Genomic DNA, 21863 nt, shown 5'->3' on the forward strand with positions numbered 1-21863 from the left:
TCAGTGAATAGAACACTGGACAAAATCTGGTTGCATTAATTGGTTAAAAATAGAATAAATCATAATTTTCTGGTTGAATCGATTATAATTCTAATTGAGACAAAAAGAATTCTACTTGATATGACTAGAATCTTCTGATTTATTCATTTTCAACCAGAAATTTTTCTCAGTGCAGTAATGTGCGTAATCAATTAGATACTTCAGTTTAATAATGTGACAATATTAAAAAATAAAAAAATTAATTAAATAATAAAACTTTTTTGAACAATTTTAAATAAAAATAAAAAATATTTCGCCTGTTTTTATTAATCATTAAAAAGATTTCTTCTTATCTTTATGAACAAAACTGTTCAAACTTAATTTTCGTATGAAAAATATTCGATAAAGTTTGGAACATTTACGCGAAATCAAGTTTTCTATTAAAAAATTTAGAATTATTAATATTAAAATACTATTATTTGCTACAAACGTGACGTCCGAGAATAAAAATGCATTCTGTTTAAAAAAAATCTCATCAATTTATTCTTCATACATTAAAAACAAACAACCAATTTTCAAACAATGAACCTTACAACTACAACCCCTCATGTACATACGATATATCACGACTAACTGCGTACAACCATAAGCGTGATTTCGACCGACGTAGACCTTAAGGAGTAGAAGGTAAAAGTGGTTGAGCTGAACATAAACGGAGGTAGACACGCGAACGATCATAACTGGCGCGGAGCTACGAAACAGATCGTATTGCTGTGGATCTACATCGATTAACCTTGGTAACATTGTAAAATTACTCCACGAGACAAGAAGTCCGTGTTTAGGAGCGGTAACTAAAGGAGCAACGTTTCTTGTGCGGGCCTAACAATTATATCTTGCAATCGTCAGATCGGAAACGTGTATCGATCTTTAGATTCTATATATCGTTATAATTTCTCGCGGTTCCGTTGATCATTAATCATTGTGCTATGACATCATTGTGGAACGTCAGCCTCGAGTTTAAGTTCGGATTCAACATTGACTTTGTTCTCGAAGTAAATGTTTTCAGTCATCCTTACGGATATATAACACATTGTTTCACGATACTTATCTTCAAGATTGCGCATCAGTTTAAAATTAGAATAATTTCTGTCGCAAATAGGAAAATTCATTTAAATCAATACGAATATCTATTTAAAAAGGCGTAGGGTGTCGTTAGATTCTAGAAATAAATTCCATTAAAAATAATTTTCTAGAGTAGGTTGGAATAATTTGTTGACAGAGATAAAAGCTTTCACCAAACTATGAATTTTACTTTCAATTTACAGTATGTGACTTAGAAGTGGATCAAATTACTTTCAGTTGATCACGTCATCGTGGCTGTGAGTAATTAACTCGGTCGGAGACACGAAATAAACCTTAAAATAACATTTCGCACGCATAAATATAATAGTTTAAGTGCCCGATGAAATCTCATTCAAGTAAAAAATAGTTTATCATAAGTTACGTACATTGCGTGCGATTTTAGTTACATTTGCGATTATTTTTCTGGGTATTTCGACATTACTCTTCATTAATCTATATATCTACAAGGTCTCCTCTTTTTTTATCCCTCTTCCAAAAAAACGTGTTCTGTCAAGAAAGAACATAAAGATTTCCAAAAAAATATTTTCGTCAGATATATTTTTATTTCTTCGTCTGTCTAATTGCCAAGATGGAGAAATCTATATAACACACGGTGGGAATTTTACGCGAACTCTATCACAGCGAACACGTGGCTGGAGTAATATATCGGATCGTTAGAAATAACTGCACCAGAGAAAGCAATTCATTCTGTCAAACTGTGTATCTTGCTTTACGACCGGCAATCGTGATTACTGCATATTCTAAAAATTTAAATCGAAGGGAATTATGAAAGAGAATACCTTTAGCGTATTCACAATACATATATTTTATCAAATTAATATATATAAATACGTTAGTTTTATCAAATATATATAAATACGATAAGTTATATAAAAATTGTTAAAAAGTATATATAGGATGTTTAAAAAATTATGATACACCTGAGAAAAGGGTGAATCTATGAGAAAAATTAAGTTGAAAACGTAAAATAAATTTTTTTCATATGAAACATATTGTTTTCGAACAATATCTTCAACAATTTATAAAGTAATCAAATTCATCGTGCATAAATATCCTGTTTTGTTGTGCACTCTCGATTATCTAATACAATAAACACAAACACGAGCCGAGATTGTTGTCTACAGCGAGATTCATTAAAGTCGAGATTCACGTACCTGGTAAATATTTAAAGCCAATTTTTCTGAAAGCAAAGTTTTATGAAAAAAATTTTGTTTTACATTCTTAATTTATTTTTGCATGTTATTACATTCTTAATTTATTTTGTATGTTAATAAAAATAATTCAAAAGTTGATAAGTTTTTCAAGATGCATATAAATCTTTGAAGTTGAAAAATTGCTATAAAGATAGTCGCCGTTTAATCGCCCTGGATAAAATCGAGCTATTCTTGAAGAAGATGCGACCGTTCCGTTTTCAAATTTGTGGATTCTCGCGAGAAAAGTATCACGAGAGTACATCTGGGTGGAATTCCTAAGCACGTCGGCCACTTCCGCTTTCGTTTCCGACTGGAAAACCAGAAACAGGCTGCTCCGCAGCTTTGCCAGCCGGCAAGTGCCCATTCCTGGAGTTATTGATCCGACCCGGTAAGCGTGTTCGACTCCATCGTTCACATGTGCACACGGATGCGTCATATAATATGACTAAGTTGACACGTTTGAATAAGGGCGGACTCCCCATGAAGAGAGAAGATGAACCCATCGAAACCCGAATGACAAAATCGGCCTCAATTACAACCTGGAGCGCAACTTCGACCAGCTTTTAATTAAAAGGAGCGATCGTAGATGCAGCGATATGGGGTAATCCAGGATAGCACAACCTTCCTATTAGTACCGAAGTTGAGGAAAATAGAATTCGATCAAAGGTGGAAGGTTGAATTTCATGCGCTGTTACTATATTGCGCAATTAGTCGTTAAATTAATCGACGATACATCGGTCCCATCGGTATATGATCTGTGATGCTGTAATAATTTTACTAAATAATTAAAAATTGCTATAAAAATATTGCAAATATTAATTAATTAAATTTATTAAAAGTAAACTTATAGCTAAAGAGAAAAAATGCGATAATATCTTTTTAATGATTATATTTTTAATTGATTTTAAGAAAATTGTAATCTCTATTATCTTATCATTTATTAATAAATTAATTTTACCACTAAGTATGATGCGAAAGAGATTAGTTCGATTAACAGTAGACACGAAGCAACTCTGTTATTGTCAGCGGTATGCCATTCTTTTTTTTTTTTCTTCATGAAAGAGAACGTTTCGCGCGTGAGACATGCATGCACTAATTTTGATTTTTTGTCGATTGCACGCGATCGATACCGAGCTCACGCAATGCTTGTAATTCTGTAAGACCTACATTCAGGTCATCGAATGGCAAGTAATACGATGCAATTTTCTACCGAGGCTTCCTCGTGCGGCGACAAAAAACGAGGAAGAAAAAGAAGATTGTAAAACTTCGCTCGCGTTATTCCCCTTTAAATTCACTTTCGATGTCATCGCTGGACACGATCGGAACTCATTGCACTAATTGCTACTAACGATGAAAAAAATTATTCTTTGTTATCGCATCGCCATCATAAAATACATTTATCGATGTTCTATAAATAGTATTCGTAGTATTGCGAGAACAATGAAAAAGGAAAGAAAGTAAAAGAAAGAAAAAGAAATGTAGAATTTGGATTACGCTTAAATAAAAGTATAATAATGCGGCATATTTTTTGTATAATAAATTACACGTCATGCTCACGTTTTATATCGAGTTACTTTATGTTGAATCATACCCTCGAGGATGGCTCAATTTAATTATAGCTTTTTGTGCGTTTACTCGTGAATTGTATTATATAATACAATGCACAAGTTGTTAGATTTGATCAAGACAAGCATATATTTCAGCAACGTTGAATAGAAAATCACATAAATTCGTACCTTACTTGTAGAAAAGGTTCGAAAATTGAGATTCATTGCACGGATTGCTAGAATTTACGAGCGAAACAAAAAGACGTATTGAGGGTAATGGTGGCTAACCCGCAGTGATGACGATGGTTCTCTGTCAGAGTATAATAGTTTATAGTGTGAGTTTATCACACAATAATTTTAAGTTCACCTGTGGCAGATCGCAACGTGCAATTGTTACGTGCATCATTTTATCGATAACACTTCCTGGATGTTGATCCATTTACCTGCTTTATACAAGCGTTCGCCAATGAGATATAGGTTGATAGAAAAGCGTGCATTAAACTTTAAAGCTGATGAATTCCGGTAATAAGAGAGTATTACCGTACAACATGTCACGCTTGAAATATCGTTCTCTAGATATTTGTAAGCAATAAACTGGCAAAAATGACGGCACTAAAGAAGGAAAAAATCAATGCGGTAATATAAAAGTCAGCTTAATTATGATCTTTCGTGAGTAATCGTTCCTGAGAAAGCCAGAGACGTCGCGTTTCCGTTTCTGACTTGACTATCATCAAGAAAGGAAACGTGATAGAACTTATTTCTTGAAAAAACAAGAAATGAGGATGACTACGATCTCGAAGTGGCGATAGTAACGATATATGTACGTGCCGTTTAAGTCACGAAAGAAGTGCAGGATTGAAAAGAGTTCGAGTGCCAACGGAGAGACTGGTACTGGTCGATAATCAATGATGTGATCGGCTTTCGAAATAAATTCCGCTCGTAGACACACCTGGTACAGCCCTCGAGCAGTGCCTCCGTAACACTTTAAGATGCTTTTATCGAGCAAGTTTTTAGCGGAGAAACGAGAAAGCTTTACACTCCTTACATAAAGTGCCATCTTATTGGTCATATACAAACTCTCGCTCAGATAACATGCTTCAAAAGTTGTCTTTATAATAATGTATTTATTAAAATCAGAATAGAAAGAATATAATGATAAATCAATAATATATAATGAACACATCAGTTAGAAAAATATAATAGAGCTAATACATTAATGTTAAAATGTAAGATATTAATTTTTAAAAAATTGCATCAATTTATATATATATATATATATATATATCCAAATGACGTCGTGAAAACGTCTTTATGACGTCTTTTAGACATGTATATTATTGGGCTAATCATTTTAATTAAGACATTTTAACTTGAATATATTATTTCCTACTAATATTTTTAATCAATATGTTCATTACAATTTGTATTTTTTATTTGTCACTATTTTTTCTAATCTGATTTTAATATTTATTGCAGTTATATTATTATTTAAGAATATCAAATCCCTTACAATTTTGTTTTGTGACAAAAAGTATGTTATAAACAAATGTATGAAAGTATAATAAATAAAGTTCCAATTGTTTTTACATATAATTGAAAAAACCCCACCATCCGTATATCTTCTATTCTATCCTTACTTTCTAGAAACTTTCATTGCACCACTGGGATTTATCATATAGTTTTCACGATAATCTATACGTTTCCGAATACATAATTATAAATGACAAGTACAAGAAGAAAACAGTTTATCAATTACTTATATCAAAATTTCATAAAAATTTGTGTGTTCTAATTTCACGTCATAATTTTTGCGAGCTGCTTAGTAAAAATGAAGTATAGAGAAAAAAGAGTATTTTTTATATAAAGAAAAAAACCTTTTTTTACTTTAATTAACAATCGTCGCAACAGTACGCGTGTATAATGTGTAAATATTCTACGTGCGTAACATGTCTACAATATCTACTACTATAATGTGTGATTGAACTATTAATTTGTATCTTTGTATAGAGCAACCAATTAGGAACAATTTATTGAGCAGCAAGGTCTACGAATTGCATAAGCGATATTTCTTCAATGGCAAAATTGACATTGATAATTACCACGATGATTGAACAGTGACTATGACAGCGGCTTGCGTTACTCCAGTGACTATTTCTCGTACACGATAAGCTTACGTCACTTTAATGCATGGCTACTTAGGGTCTAAAACACCCACGAGCTCAATTAATTTTCGGGCGCAGGCAAGAGGTCATCTATGTCATTTAGCCTCATTTACGAACCGGAAAGTAACACATGGCTATTATTCAACGTGTCGTCTGGCTTTCAAATTCTCGAATGACACTCTTTAACTACCGTGTTTAATTATCCGGTCGACGACATCGTGTCTTGAGAATCTGGAGGCGATTTCCGTGCGCGGATCAGACACCCGATCAAAAATTTATCAGACCATTAAAAAATTCTTCAAAAAAAAAAAAGGAGCGACAAGACGAAGTTCGCTTAATACGCACTAAAAATCAATCTCGTATCTCATCGAGGGCGGAGACAATTTTTCAGACATGTAAGTAGCAATTGCCGAATATGGACAGACACGGGGAAGAGCTCCGTGACGACGTGGCTCTTTGTTTCCGAGGACTCTAGGAATTATTTTTGGACTTGTCGACGACGTCGCGACCTGGTCCCGTCGAAAAAGTCGGCTTACCTGGGGTCGTCGGTTTCACTTTCGTCGAGCCTCCTCGACTTACGTCGGCTCGTGAGTCACTAAGCTCGCGCGATACCCTGCGGAAGCCTCTTCGGCAAAGAACGTACAGAGCTCTCGTTCGGTCGGCACGTTTGAGCCGCTGCCGTCCGTTTGTCCTGCCGTTTCTCTGCTCCTGCGCTCCAACGCCCAACCGAACTCAACCTTACCTTGCACACTACCACTAGAGGATGATGGTCTACTATACGTACAAGGCGGATCCGCGAGGAACAACTACCGATAAATTATGTACATTCTTGCATGAGTCTTCTATGCAATTGGGTTTTCTACGCCGTTTTTCAAAACGACATGATTCTACATTATATTTATCTGCATCTGGAGAATGTATAACAAAATTTGGCAAGACCATGACATATGTAAAAATATCATGTATGCGCAAATTTTATATTTAAGTTTCTTTTATTTATTTAAAGCCGTCACTTGAGCACGAGACGTCAAACATGCGACTATACATCCATTACAAGCCTTGGACAACCTAGGCACCTCTTCTATTTTGCGGAAGATTGTAGATATGTGCTTTTGAGCATGTCGTTTCTTTCGGGGACATTCACCGTAGTCTGCACATCGCCCCAACCACTGCGGACTTGTGCTCGATAAAGTAACCGTGCCAAATTTTCCTGCGATTAGGACGCGTTCCAACAATCAAGACGTTGCTCCGATGATTACTAATAAGAGGGCGATAGCTATAAAGGAACAATTAGATAGTTTATATTCTGATACAAACTACCTAATTATTCCATTACGCTTTCACTTCACAAGAAACTTGCTCGTGAATTTTTATTCACGTTGTTACTAGGTATTATGAAGTAAGAGATTGGACACTGTATATACGTTTAGCTTATTATATATTCAAAATGAGATTATGTATAAAATAGAATAAAATATCCACGCACCTCGATATCTTATATATTTATCATTTTATCTTAAACAAATCCTGAAAAATGTAGCGAACTAATTCAAAAGTTATTTAAACGATGTCTAATCTTACTTGAGGATCTCTAATTATTGCGAGAAGTGCTCGTCATCTTCTGGTTGTCTCTAGAAAGTTCATAAATGCAATTTAAACTCCCGTTTCAATTACCACCTGCTTTTTTTATGGCAAAGCAGATCTTGATGTTTTGTTTATCTCTCACGCACACATATAATATTTGCTGGAATAGAGCGTGAATAAAGTCAGAGACGCACCCTTGCACGCGGTCACTTTAATTCCAGTGTTATTACCTTAATGCGTCGGGCACGGCCATATTAGTACATTCGTCGGGATGGGAGGAGTTCATTGAAAAGCTAGGGAGAGAACCTGCACGCTTTCCTATTTTTACCAACGATCTTAACATTTGCGATATTGTTAGTAACGTTTCCATGAATTCACCACTTAATTTAGCAATGAATAACAACTGTATGGAAATTGTAAAACATATTGCTCCTTTGTATTCATTAGATAATAAATTATTTTAAGCAGAAATATATTTGTTTTATAAATTAATATTTAAAAAATAGTTTATATGTAACTTTGATCAATAATTAAATGTTTTCTTTAATATTAAAAATGCTATTCGTGAAATATTTGTATAATATTCAAAAAAATTTAAATTCAATTAGATTAGGTATAATTTTTTTCTTTTTTGTTACAAAAGTGTGTTTTATTTAATATTTTAAATATTAATTAGAGATAATATTTTAAAACTTAATTAGATACAGATTTAAAAATAATCTTGTTAGAAAATAATTAAAATAATTTTAAAAAAAAGTACTTAATAAAGTTAAATTTTATCTAATTAAATCGCGAGTTAAATTAAATATTTCGGTCAAACTATTCTTTCTGTATAAGAATTTAAAAATCTTCAGCGTGAAAAGATTAATGATAGAAATTCACTGGATCTATTGTTAAGTAATTTTTCTGTCGCAATTTTTTAAAATAGATATTAGCAAGCAAATAGCTTATTATGATTGCAAGTATTTTAGCACGAATTAGTGGTAAAAACGAATTGTCGACGCGGAAAACTCTCAGCGATCGACGGCGCTTGGAGCCTTTCGACATACGCGAGACGTCGGCTTAGCTTTCCTGAGAATCCTGAGTCGATCTTTCATTGCGCCTCGTCGTATTACCTCGTTTCAGAATAATCGCAAGACAGATCGCTATTCGTTGGTGCGGAGGCCAAACTTTTCTCCCATCTGAAAACAGTTCGGCTATTCATCCGGTGTTACAACCCTCGCCATGAATGCCTCGACCACGATGCTATCGATGAGCAGACCGTCGAATGCAGTCGCGTCTTGGAGTCGCCGCATCTCCTCTGCGGAACGTGCCACTCGAGATCGATCGACATGCTTCCTCTCCGTAGAGAAAGACAGAGAGAGAGAGAGAGAAAGATGTGTTATTCGTTTTCTCAAAGAGAAGAGACGATTCGAGACTTTGCTTCGGTGTTTCGTTCACGCGATGACGTATGCCCTGAAGGAAGGAAGTCGAAGGTAACCCTGTTGCCCTTACCTGGAAGAAAAATTTTTCGATTATTATCAAGATCTGCAGATGGTGATAATGTGAACGAAACGCGGCATGCAAAATCGATTGCGCGGTTACGAATTGCTCAGGTGACCGTAAAATTACCGAGATGTACGAGCGTAGAATTTGACGGCTATTAAGCGCTACGCGAAATTGGTATAATGCCGTGGTTAAGAAATCGATGCTTTGCGCACGGCAGGAGTGAAAATGCTAGTACGGAGAAATCGTTTATCTACAATGTATATACAATACATACAGTTGTTATAACTGCCGTGACCCAGTGACACATAGGAAATTCACACATTAATAATTTTCCTGTCATAGTATGCATTGTACACGATAAGCAATATATATAATGATCTTTCTAAGTGATTAGCTATTATTAAGTGTTAAGAAATGATCGTCTGAAAAATATCGTTTTATTGACATATAAAATAAATAAATGAGTAATATATGAAAATTGTCTTAGAGTTTAAAACTGATAATTAATTTTTTAGGGAGAAAAATATTTTTAAAATAAAAGCAAAATTTAAATTTTATACAAATATCGATTTGATTGAAATGTATTTTAGATTTGCATGTTAAAATATTTTATAAAGCAATTTGTAATAAATCAGTGCCTCTTGGTGAACACAATCAAGGAACAAGGATTCTGTCATATAGATTTAGCCCTTCGGTTGCATGACAGTCAGTGTCGTCGATGAACGATCGTTTGAAATTTCCACTGTTGGCCTACACTATCTTGTCACGCAGAATCGATCGCTTGCAATTAATAGAAGCACGAATCCAAATAAATGTGATATTGTGAAGCAAATATGAAATGGCAGCGTACTATCGAAATTTTTATCAAAATTTTAATAACTACGAATTCTATTACTATTTGTATTTGAATTTTCATTGGTGTGTCATTTTTAATTATAACATTATATATAAATATAATAAATTTAAAATTTAATAACTAGGATTACAAGTTAAGCAGCCTTTTCGTTTGTTAAATTATATTTGTGGAATTGCTCCGACATGTAAAATTTAATTTCTGTATCCACAGATTGTATTTTTGTGCTAAGTAAATCATATAGAATACTTTAATTATTTGTTCGTATAATTTATGAAATTAATTTTGCTGGAATTAATTTTTACTGATACTGAGTGACCAAACCCACGTATGGTATGATTGAATTTGTATACAGTCGGTACAGCAAGACTAAATCAATAAAGGAATTTCTTCAGTAGGAAAGCACAGCTTGCAGCAAGTTCAAATGTTTAAAACACATACCAGTCGAGCAGAGTAGGTGATATGATACCGACAGAGTGTAAAGCTTTCACTTATCATAAGCTTTTGCATCCTATACTTGTATGTTTATTATAGTTACCTAAAGCACCAATGTGCGCATCAAGTAATTCTTTCTTACAAACTATGTTATCTCAAAACAAAAATATATATCAGTTAAAAAAACTAATGTATTATTATCTAATCACATATCTACATTGTTTGTATTAAAAAAAAGTTTATTAATATTATTTAATAGAACTTTAGCTATAAGTTTTGTATGTAATAATTATTATATCATTCAACAAATGGTTTATAAATATAATTATTGATTAAATTTCATAAGTAAACAATTTTTTACTTTTATTTAAAGAACATTTCTTCCGCCATTCATTGCAATCTTCTTCATAAATAAATTTACAAAAAATAAGCTTAAACTTATTTCAAGAGAAATAAAAATAAAAGAAGAAAATAGTTCTTTCTTTTGTGTATAAGAGTTCTGAGCAGCCTTGTGTTCACTCGAAGAGCATTAATCCACCCCGACGGAAGCCCTGCAAGATTCCCTCTTGAAACGTATCCAGTGGACAGTCTATTATATCGATAGGAATCGATAGTCTCGCCTGTCTCTTATCCCCGTGAATGTTATGTGGTCACAAAGCTCGTCATTGATATTTATTACATGGTAAGCCAAGGCTGACTGCAAAATTGATATTTGCATGCTCGGGTTTTCTTAAGCAGATCAATAAATATAATAACATAAACATTTTGCAATCTCAACGTTCCCTAATATTACGCGTTCTCTTATTGTATATTATATATTTTTTAATAATCTATGCATGTAAAGGTTTCCTCCTTTGTGAAACAAAATATCTTTTTGCAATTAAAAAATAAATAGGTTTGATTCTCGATATCGTAACGCCACAATGGATCATTTCCATAAATATTTATAGCAGTGGTCACATTGTGATCGCGATCTTTTTATACTCTCTCTCAACACATGTGACAATTTGTCTTGTGAAATTCGGTTGTAGGAGTTTCTATACATAACAATTTGTATATAACAGTGATATTTTTAGTCCTAAATATTAACATTCTTAAGTGACACTCATCAATAATGTGCCAACATTATAAATATGTTGTTTTTTATATCTTTGAAATTTTTCAAAATCTAATTATACATTTATATTAAAATATTTGTACGTATTTCAAGTATCATCTAATTTATCGATGCTCTATCACATTATAATATAACATAAGTTAAATTTGCGGTTCAATTTATATTTTGTTTAATTTAAAAGATGCTGTTGTAAAAGAGTATATATTGCATATTAGAATATATTTTAGAAATTTACGTATCTAGGAAATATTATATGTATAATATTTCATTATAAAAATTAACTATTTTTTGTTGTATCTACTTTTTACCATTACACAGATACCTTATAATAAAATAACAATAGTTTTAAACAGTAGCAATAATCAAACGTGAAATAGACGGATAATGTAGTTAGTAAACGGACTGTTATGTCAACATAGCACGTTTGGAATTAGTTAGTGGATAACGAAAAGGTGACACGCTGCTATTCTTGGCGCGTGAACCGGTAGACCGGTGGATACCTGTTTAAAGCCGTTGGATTCGATGGAGACGCAGTCATGCAATCACGCATGTACAGACGCACGCACTCACGCACGCGCTTTTTGCTCTTCTCTTTTTCTCTCTACCCGTATTTAGATTCTTTAGCACAATTAGCACGAATCTATTGCTGTTGCACGAAAGTTTCATTGCCTAAATAATCTAGATTCAATGCGACAACATTTAACGTGTCATTATATTCCAAAATTATTGTTCTGGTTCAGATAATTTCTGCAAACAGGATGATTTAACTGTTGCTATTTTCCAATAAAAATCAATTGGAAGTAACATATACATATAATATTAGTGTTATAACTTCACGCTAATATAAATGTAATATAACACATGTTGTAATAATTATATTATTAAGTGTGAAATTATAACACTGATGTTATGTGTGTTACTTTTTTGTAGTTGATGTTTTTACTGAGTTTTATATTAAAAAAAAAATTAGAAGTAATAAATAATTCTTCTTTATTCATATTATTTAATTATTTAATTATAATCCCATATTCATAAACGCAATGGAAATTTTTTTTAAGAAGAATGTAAACAAGAATAGCTACGTAATTTCGTCACGCCTCTAATAAAGTAACGTGCACACGTTCCTCTACGTCTGCACAAAAACGATCTTCGATCAAAGATAGCAACGATCGTTAATTAAGCCGAGAGTTTTTTTTAACATAGCGGGTAGCTTTGGGACTCCCGATTGCGTCAGTAAAGCATGAACAATTAAGTGATCGAGACGACGATCTGGTCCATTAGCCGCTTGTCGTAAAATTATCGGTAAGGCGATATCGCGCAGTGGCAATCCTATGCACAGGCAATCGGTCACGCCTCGACATCTCGAGACGTACAATAATGACAATTGTTACGGGGTGTGTCCCATCGATCCTTTCAAGCAAATTAAAGACGATCACTGTCGCTTTACTGTCTTTTATTAAACGCATCACGAACGATGTCGAATTATTGAGCGATCGTATAAGACAATCAATAAATTTACTTGTCATACGATATGCAACGCAATTCTTCATTCGTTTTAAAGGGTCTTCACGATAATTATAAGGAATATTCTATATCTCCTTCTGTTTATCTCAGATAAATGCACCGCGAAAAGTGTAAAAACAGATTTTGATGTCACAAATTACTTTTCATATCTTATCCATTTTTTGTCCTTGGTGATAACGCTGAAATGCTTGTGTAATTACGCATGTAAATGATTTTTAAGGACATTAATTTTATTATCAGTGATATGTGTTCACGTCTTCACATTTTAACTACTGAGGGTCGATTCTGTATATCTTGAAACAAGATAAAAATTATGAAAGTGGGCGTAAATTTATCAGATGTTAATCACTGATACTATAAATATTCTAATAAATTCGCTCATTTTTGTAATTTTTATCTTGTTTCAAGATATATGTAGAAATAATTTCTTGATTTAAAATTCATGTCGTGTGCTTCCTTTTCATTCTCTATAAAGGGGCGCAATCCAACAAACCTTTAAACGTCCGACGCAAACCGACTCTACTGTAGCATGGATGCTGCGCGTCGTCGCACCGTTTTATTATCGATTGCCGCGTCTACTACCACCGCGAAACCCCTCGTAGAATTTCTACCCTCGCCCTTTACCCAAGCCTTTGTGTATGACTACGCTCTCCCTTTCCTGGCTTACCCTCACCGAGACACGCGCTATGGAAGGGCATATTGACGCCAACATACTGCACTTTCAATGCAAGAAAAGTTTACCTTCCTGAAGCTTACACGCTAAGTTTGTACGAAAGTTTGTTCGTGACGAAGATAAGATTATTCTTTAATATCATTCTAAAATGATTGCCAGCTCGAAAAAACTGTTAAATTATATTTTATCATAGTTGTGAGTGAGACACATTTATATAAGTTTGCATAATGTGTTATTATATATGAAAAATATATGCATAAAGAATCGCAATATATACAATAAACGAATAAATATATATTAATGCAATTTTGAAATATATGTAAATAAATAAACACACTAAAAAGCGAATTAAATTCTATGAATTTAACTTTTTAATTTATTTTATAGTTAATAATCAAGCATACTATTTACGTTTAAGATCAATTTCGATTCAACATAATGTAATTGATAATGTATGCCTATGCATGTTTTATATGAATAAATATTTTCTGTGCACAGCATGCAATCTCTAGTAAAACATGCGACAGTACATCGACTGTCTGTTTTGTAACTTCCTTATTTTGTAACTTTCCTACAGTATTATAAATATTAAATACGAAATTATATGTCCGTTGAAATTGTGAAATCCAAATAATCATAATATCAGTGTTCTCAAATACTTACAATTTAAAAATAAAGAGAATATACAGGACTCTTAGTGTTTAAACAACAAAGTGTTTACTTACAATTTACTAGATATGACATATGACATCATCTATTATTATGATTAAAGTTAATCTAAATGATGTCATGATTAGTTGATATTATTATAAGATGCATATTCATAAATCTATGAATCTATATAGTATCGAAGTCTTTTTTCTGCCTACTGTGTGATTTGTGAAATTCTTATGAATTTTATTTTCCAATTTCAAAATACATTTTTTTTCTGACAACTCTGTAGTACATTTTCTTAATCATTCAATTAAAATATATAATCATCTAAATAAATGTGATAATTATCTATATATTACTTCTATTAATTGTATCATTAATTGCATTGTTGACTTCTCTCTTGGATAATCTGCAAGTGTATCTTACACGAGATGTTATTTATGTCATGTGTAGATTGCTCAGTGTTGCAAATAAACATTAAATTGCCGAAAGTGGCTGTAATTTTTATCGAGATAAGCAAACTACATTGTAGCAGTTGTAACAAGTGTAGCATTCATTGACAAGATCAGTATGCGTTACGAGAGGTACTTTGTTGCATGCTCGTTTATTTGTGCGAACGATTCCGGCGATTATGTCGCGTGCGATATAATTTTAAAGCTGACGTAATCGTCGTTGTGTACATTCAAACTGTTATCGCGGTGCGTTTATACAGGTAGACAGACATATGATTGGCGGGTATGTCCTTGATGTAACGTAACGGTAAATTGTTTCACGCAATCGTCGGCAATTATTTACTATAAACGTAACCATTAGTCGTAATAAGTCGACAAGTATTCAATTAAACTATCTTCACTATCGCAAATAAATCATCTTTTGTAAATAATCTTTTCTATATTGTATTGTGAATGTAGCGAGGCAGCAAGCAAATTATGTGAAGAAATATTTGCGCTTTGAAAATACACATGTTGCAGTTTAATCTGCGATTTGAATGAAAGAATTGAGAAGGTATTCAACATTAGCTGCTTTTTCTGAAAGCTTCCCGTTATGAGATACGTGTAAATAGCTAACGTTTTAACTCGTGTGTTGCCAAAGTCAGATATTGACACTATTAACTAGAATATCGCTTGGCCGAGTTCTTCTGAACGTGACGCTTAACCGATGGGGTTCCATTAGAAAGTAGGCTCTTCCTCCCTTCCTGTAGGAGAATCGTCAATGTTGAATAGGTGCTTGTCGCTTGAAAGCGCTCTTTTTGCAACAACAGGACTCAATCGGTCGCTGAACCTCAAGTGCGGACAACTGTCAACGAAAACGATCTTGCTAATGGAACCAACCACATACCGGTGTTTCGCAATTTGCGGCAGGTCGTTGCGACGTTTCATCAAAGAGTTTGGTCGATACCGCGCGCCGTACTAGGCATAATTTACTCTCCGAGTTTGCTCAACTCTTTCATCTGCGCCTTCACCGAGGTCGGATAATTATCGGTAGCGTGCTCGAAACGCGTGCGTTGAAAATCACCCGACATCCATCGCATGCTCCGTGCTATCCTGTCGAGTGATGCATTACTCAGCGCAACATTGAACTTTTATCGAGTAATGAAATTTTATTGCTTCTTGTAACAGATACTTCATTTTTTATCTTTGATAACTTGCTACTATTGTTGGGAGAAGCGAACAATTCAGACGTTGGGAGAAACCATTAATGAAAAGATATAGAAAATGAACAAAATGAAATAAACACCTGAGAAGTATAAATCATATATTTCCTTAGTAGGAGAAGATTGGCCCATCTTTTGTCAGATTCTGTCTTTGTTAGAATACAGTCATGTAATGCTTGAATAGTCACCAATGGAATGTTATTCTATTCTTTTAATACATTTTCAATTACTTATGTAAGTGATGTTATATAAGTGTTGAAAAAAGGAAATTTGCTTCTTATTCTATTTTTTAGAATTGCTGATTGTTCTTCGAATTTCATTAATATTTTTTCCAGTCAGCACAATCGTCTGATTTAAATATCTTCGAATCATTGTAAACAATTTTAAAGACAGAGTGAAAAGCAAATTTCTCTTCTATTTTCTAAACAATTGGAAGATGTTATGTTTAAAAAATGGTATAATATAGTATAACATTATAGTTTAACATAATAGAGTATAATAGTATTACATTGGTGACTCTTTTATTTCAACATTGTATGACTCTATCTAACAAGAATAGAAAGTCTATATTGAAGACAAATAATAGATTAACTTATTAATGAAACAAAAGTAGTGTATTTTTCAGGCATTTACGTTATTTTCTCAATTGTATATTGGATGAAACTGAATAAAAATCGCAGATTTTCTATTCACATAAGAAAAGGTAGACGCTGATAGTCGAGCTGGGGTCCGCGAATATAGCATGTGACGCGTGTTTGAATAATTACCGGGCGTTAGGGCCCGAAGCGGGACGTGGGTAACAAGCAGAACCTTGGCCTCGTGCTGGCGTAACGTTAAGTATTCACGTAACTCCACTGAGTTCTCGCGTCGCGTCGCCTGGTTACGAGCCATTAATCTCAAGTGTAATGACTAGTGGAGGATCTGTTTGAACCAAATAAGCAATGTGAAGAACCGATCTCAACATCAGATTAGCATCGGACATACAGATTGAGATTGCATAGTAATTATGCTCTCTCTAATAATATGTCTCAATGTCAATCCTTTAAATTAGCTTTACATGATTATATGTCGGAATAAAGTGACTTAAAAGTGACATAATATTAATATTTTTCGAGGACTAGACGAAAAGACTCTCGAAAAAGAATTAGAAGTGTTCGGTAAAACACATTTTGGCGTCATATCTGCGTGATAATCGAAACAACTGCGAAATCCCCTCTGGACCTGATCATATCCGGAAGTGGCAAACAAACAGCGGATGCCTGTCCATCCAAAGTACCGTCCCATACGAGAACACTCCGAATAAAGCTTCGATCATAGCTGCCATCGGAGGCGAGTCCTGCTAATTCCATCAATTACACGCCCACGAAACATCGTTAGCTCATTGATGCTCATCAATTTCCTAATTGGTCGATCGCGATGGCCGATCCTTTTTTCGACTTTTCTGCTCCGCTTGCTACGAAGATATTTCTCTCACGTTGAAGTTTAATGATCAGAGTCTTTCTCCTCTTATAGCGATCTCGTATTAAAGTTTACGTAGCGATAAGTCGGTAAATACTAAAGTACCGGTATTCTCGAGTAAAAATCCGCCGCCATTCGCGAAAAGAGCTCGCGGCCGCTCGCGTGTGATTGTTACTCATCATCGAGACCTTGTGGATCTATTTGATAGTAGGTCGGTCCTGATTTACAGCAAATTGCGGCACGAGCGTCGCCAGACTATTTGACGATTTGAAGTAACTGAGAACGTATAGCGCTTGCGAAAGTTTTTGAAACAAACTTTTCCTCTCGCTCTCTTTAATTTTCTCTCTGATCATTGCTATCATTTGAAATGGCAAATGTCGTACAAGCCATATTTTAGAATTCAGATAGTACATTGACAGAAAAGTTTTTGGTATTTGAAACTATAATTATATACGTTACTATAATTACTATTATTATTACTGCTGTAATGTTAGTAATAATAACTACACATACAGTAATTATTACTAGTAGCAAATTCGATAACGCATTAGATGCATATTTTAAAACCGTTGATTTAATCTGAGTGTGAAAGTGAAATGCAAATATTTGAATTATAAAACATAATTTGATCTAACAGCACAATAAAATGTATTGCGTATTTCACGGTTTAACCGGTTTCTGTGTATAGAATAAATATATCTTCATGTCAATTTGTGTACAACGATTTAGTATGCATCAGTATACGCATTAAGTGCGTCCAATCGAATTTGTTATAACAATGAGCATTATTATGATTATTATAATTATATTTATTACTGCTATAATAATTACTATACAGTTATTATTACATTAGAGCATTAATAATCATAATTATGGTAACATGTAATTATAGTAAATATTGACAATTTTTTTCTCAATGTAAAGAGAGAGAGAGAGAGAGAGGACGTTCCAAAGATAAGATTGTAGATTACAGGTATGTACATACAACTGTGTCAAGTACGACAACAGCGAAACTGCTGTCGAAACTCCGCAGCATCTCGATGGTAATAAAACGAAAGACGAATATTTTTTCTCACGGTCGCGCATAATGATTTCCGTATCGTGATTGATTCCGACAGCAGAAGAGGCCAATTGCGCACATGTGCATTGGCGGAGAGCATGGCTGAGATTAAAGTGGCGGTTAAAAAAGCTTCCCAGTCGTACGGTTCTATGTTACACGCTGGATTTTCTCATCGCTCCGGGTATAATGCCCCCAGACGTTGAGGCCACCGTACAGTCTTTCTCATAAATCTATGCAAAACGTTGTAATGATACTTCTTGTCAGTTCCCATACGCCGTGCATTCGGATCTCTTCGATAATAATTAATGCCGACAAGCGCGTATAGGAGCATATTTTATTATGTTTTGCATGCGACTCACGTAAACAAGAATCCATCTTATCATAGATGCAAGCATAATCGAGAAATTATTCAATGTGTCATTCTTTGTACATTTGAATGAGTATGTATATTGTGTATAATACATATAATATTCTGGAATAAAACATATTTGTTCTGTGTCACAAGTCTGTTTTATGTCACGTCTTTTCCTTTATATTTCTTATTAATAAAAATATATTTAATCTTTTTTCACAACTGGCAAAACCTCGACAAATTTTTGTTTATTAATTATTATTATATTAATCATTATTATATTAATATATTTTTTGCAACTAATGTTACATATTGGGACGCTTGTAATATTATACATATTATTTTCTACAAAAGCTCGTTTTCATACTGGTACGCTTTTTTTTTTATCGCTCTTAATGGAAATACTTGTTGCCGTCAAGAGATAAGGCAGGCTTAATTTTCAGTATATATTATTTAGAGTGTCTTAAAGTTAAAAATGGATAATAAAATAAGTCATTGTTCCACGTATATATAATTTTTTGTTCGATAATTGTAAATTTATCCGACATTTTTAATGCATAAATATATAAAAATTTAAATAACTTTTAAACACGATGTAATTATAAATTATATTAATATATATATATAATATAATTATATATATATATATATACAATATATGTATATGCATGGTATGGGACGCGTTGTGATCTAACAAAATGAAAATTGTAATATTCGATAAACAAGACAAAAAAAATTAATAAACATAAAGGTAATAAATTGGTGAGAGAATCAGATAAACAAAAAAAGATTCATTAAAAGGTTCAGTTCAATTTATACCCTGAAAAATGTTTTATTGAAATAAAGCCATAATTCGTGAAATGAAGCTATTCGTCGATGTTTCTAGAAGGCTAATGGATGAAGATGCTCTGCAGAGATGCACTTTTAATGCGAGCCTCTTCTTTATTTCTAAAATAATTTGCAGATAAAAATTTAATGGAGCGTAACATATTTGTGTCTCAATTTCGACGAGCACCTAAACTTCCCAAAAGAATAAGATAATAAATTATTCATCAATCATCTGATCATCTCTGATATCGCGCGTATTTCTCATGGACCGCACCCGCTGCATCGCACGACGGATCAGGAATCCTCTTCCGCAGACATGCAGCTCATTTTAATGATCGCGTGAGAAGATCTGCGACGCGGGGACAATGCGAGACGCGGAAAAGAACGATTTTTTTTCCACGAGATCAGATCCTCTATCTATGAGAGCCAGGTCAAAATGGCGGAAAACGCGCGCGCGCTGTTTACTCCAATCGGCAGTATCCGTGGACCATGGACGTGGCCTCAAGGTTGTCAGTCGCAAAAATAAACGTCGACGCGGAGGAGGAAGCGCAAAGGTGTCCACGAACGGGACCAACCTGTTTGCTGCGCCGTGGCCATCTCGCTCTGCTGCAGTCTGCCACCCGGGTTCGCCTGGACGTCCGTCATCCTTTACGACGATCTAGGCGGTGGTCGTTTAGGGGACTGCTCCGGAGGATTTCTATCCTCCGCTTCGACGTCTTGCGCGCGCGCGCGCGCGTTACGTCGACGGTGTAATGGTGTAACTAGACTCCCCGGTTTGCACACGCGAGATAATACGCAAAGACAGGAGGCTGCAAAGTAAACGAGGTGCGAAATGAAACTGCTGATGATTGCACCACTCGGGGGACGATTCGAGACGACGCGCAGCGCTTGAACCGACGCGTTTGAACTGACTGGCTCTCGACCGCCGCTGCCGGCTCGCCGGGACCAAGCTGTGGCCCCACGCCTGCCTCTGTCCCTGTAAGCGAAGCCTGCCGAGCGCGTACGAACGAACACGTCGTGTCCGTCCACCCACAACAAACACGCTCCGTCATCAGGCAGGTACGATGATGATGAGAGACGAGAAGAAAAGAAAGATCTCTCGCGCGATTGAAATCCGCGCTTAAACGCGATTTATCGATCGAGCCATTCTCTTTCATGCCTGTCGCGAATGCTGAGAGATGTGTGCCACGACAGATAATCGCTGAAGATCAGTCGGAGATCTTTCTCGATTTGAGAGCTTGAGCTGCCGCGGATTTGCCCGACCTCAATCTAGACTGATCCGTGAATCGTGTTGAAGAGAATATCACATCGCTCTAAAAAATGTCGGTGTAGATCCAACACCCATGGATTTTAAATCCACACACATCGTGATAGTGTTAATATAAACATTGTAAACATTATAAATCCGTATCTTGTTAATATTAAAACGATGAGAATTACATAGACACTGCATGGTGTAAAATCCATACTGATATTTTTTAGAGTGATAAAAGTTTATTATATTGTTTTCATTATTTCTAATTTTATGTGAATTTCATTCAACTAAATTTCACTAGCGGTTTTGTGCGAAAGTTGTCTTTATTATAATTTCTATTTTTTAAATTTGATTTAAAACAACTAAAAAAACAATTCGAAATATTGGACTTAAGTATCATGTGATGTTTATGTAATTTCCATTATGTCAATATTGACACCAACATGATGTAGATTTAACATCATGGGTTTTAAATCATGCCATTGGTATAAAAACATCAAGAATTATAAATTTATTCCACATTAGAGGTTAATTAATATTAACATCAATACGATGAGAATTTTATATAAACACTGCATATAGTGTGAAATCAACATCGATTGTTAAGATTAATTGTTTTCATTATTTACAATTTCACACGAATTTCATTCAGTTAAAATCCACTCGCGATTTTACACGAAAGTTGTCTTTATCGATTTCAGTTCTATCTCTTAAGCTTGATTTAAAACAACTAAAAACAATTCGATAGTTTACAAGTACTTATAGTTATATCCTACTTTTAGTTACCTAGCGTGTTTCTTACAAAAATATAATCGTTTGGATAACCAGAAAAAGTTCTACTTGAATAATTAATATTTTGACAGTATTAATTGTGTAACACACGCGTAATTAAAATTTATGAAAG

The sequence above is a fragment of the Cyphomyrmex costatus genome, unplaced genomic scaffold (assembly GCF_001594065.2).
Source record: "Cyphomyrmex costatus isolate MS0001 unplaced genomic scaffold, Ccosl1.0 scaffold506, whole genome shotgun sequence".
Lineage (NCBI taxonomy): Eukaryota > Metazoa > Arthropoda > Insecta > Hymenoptera > Formicidae > Cyphomyrmex > Cyphomyrmex costatus.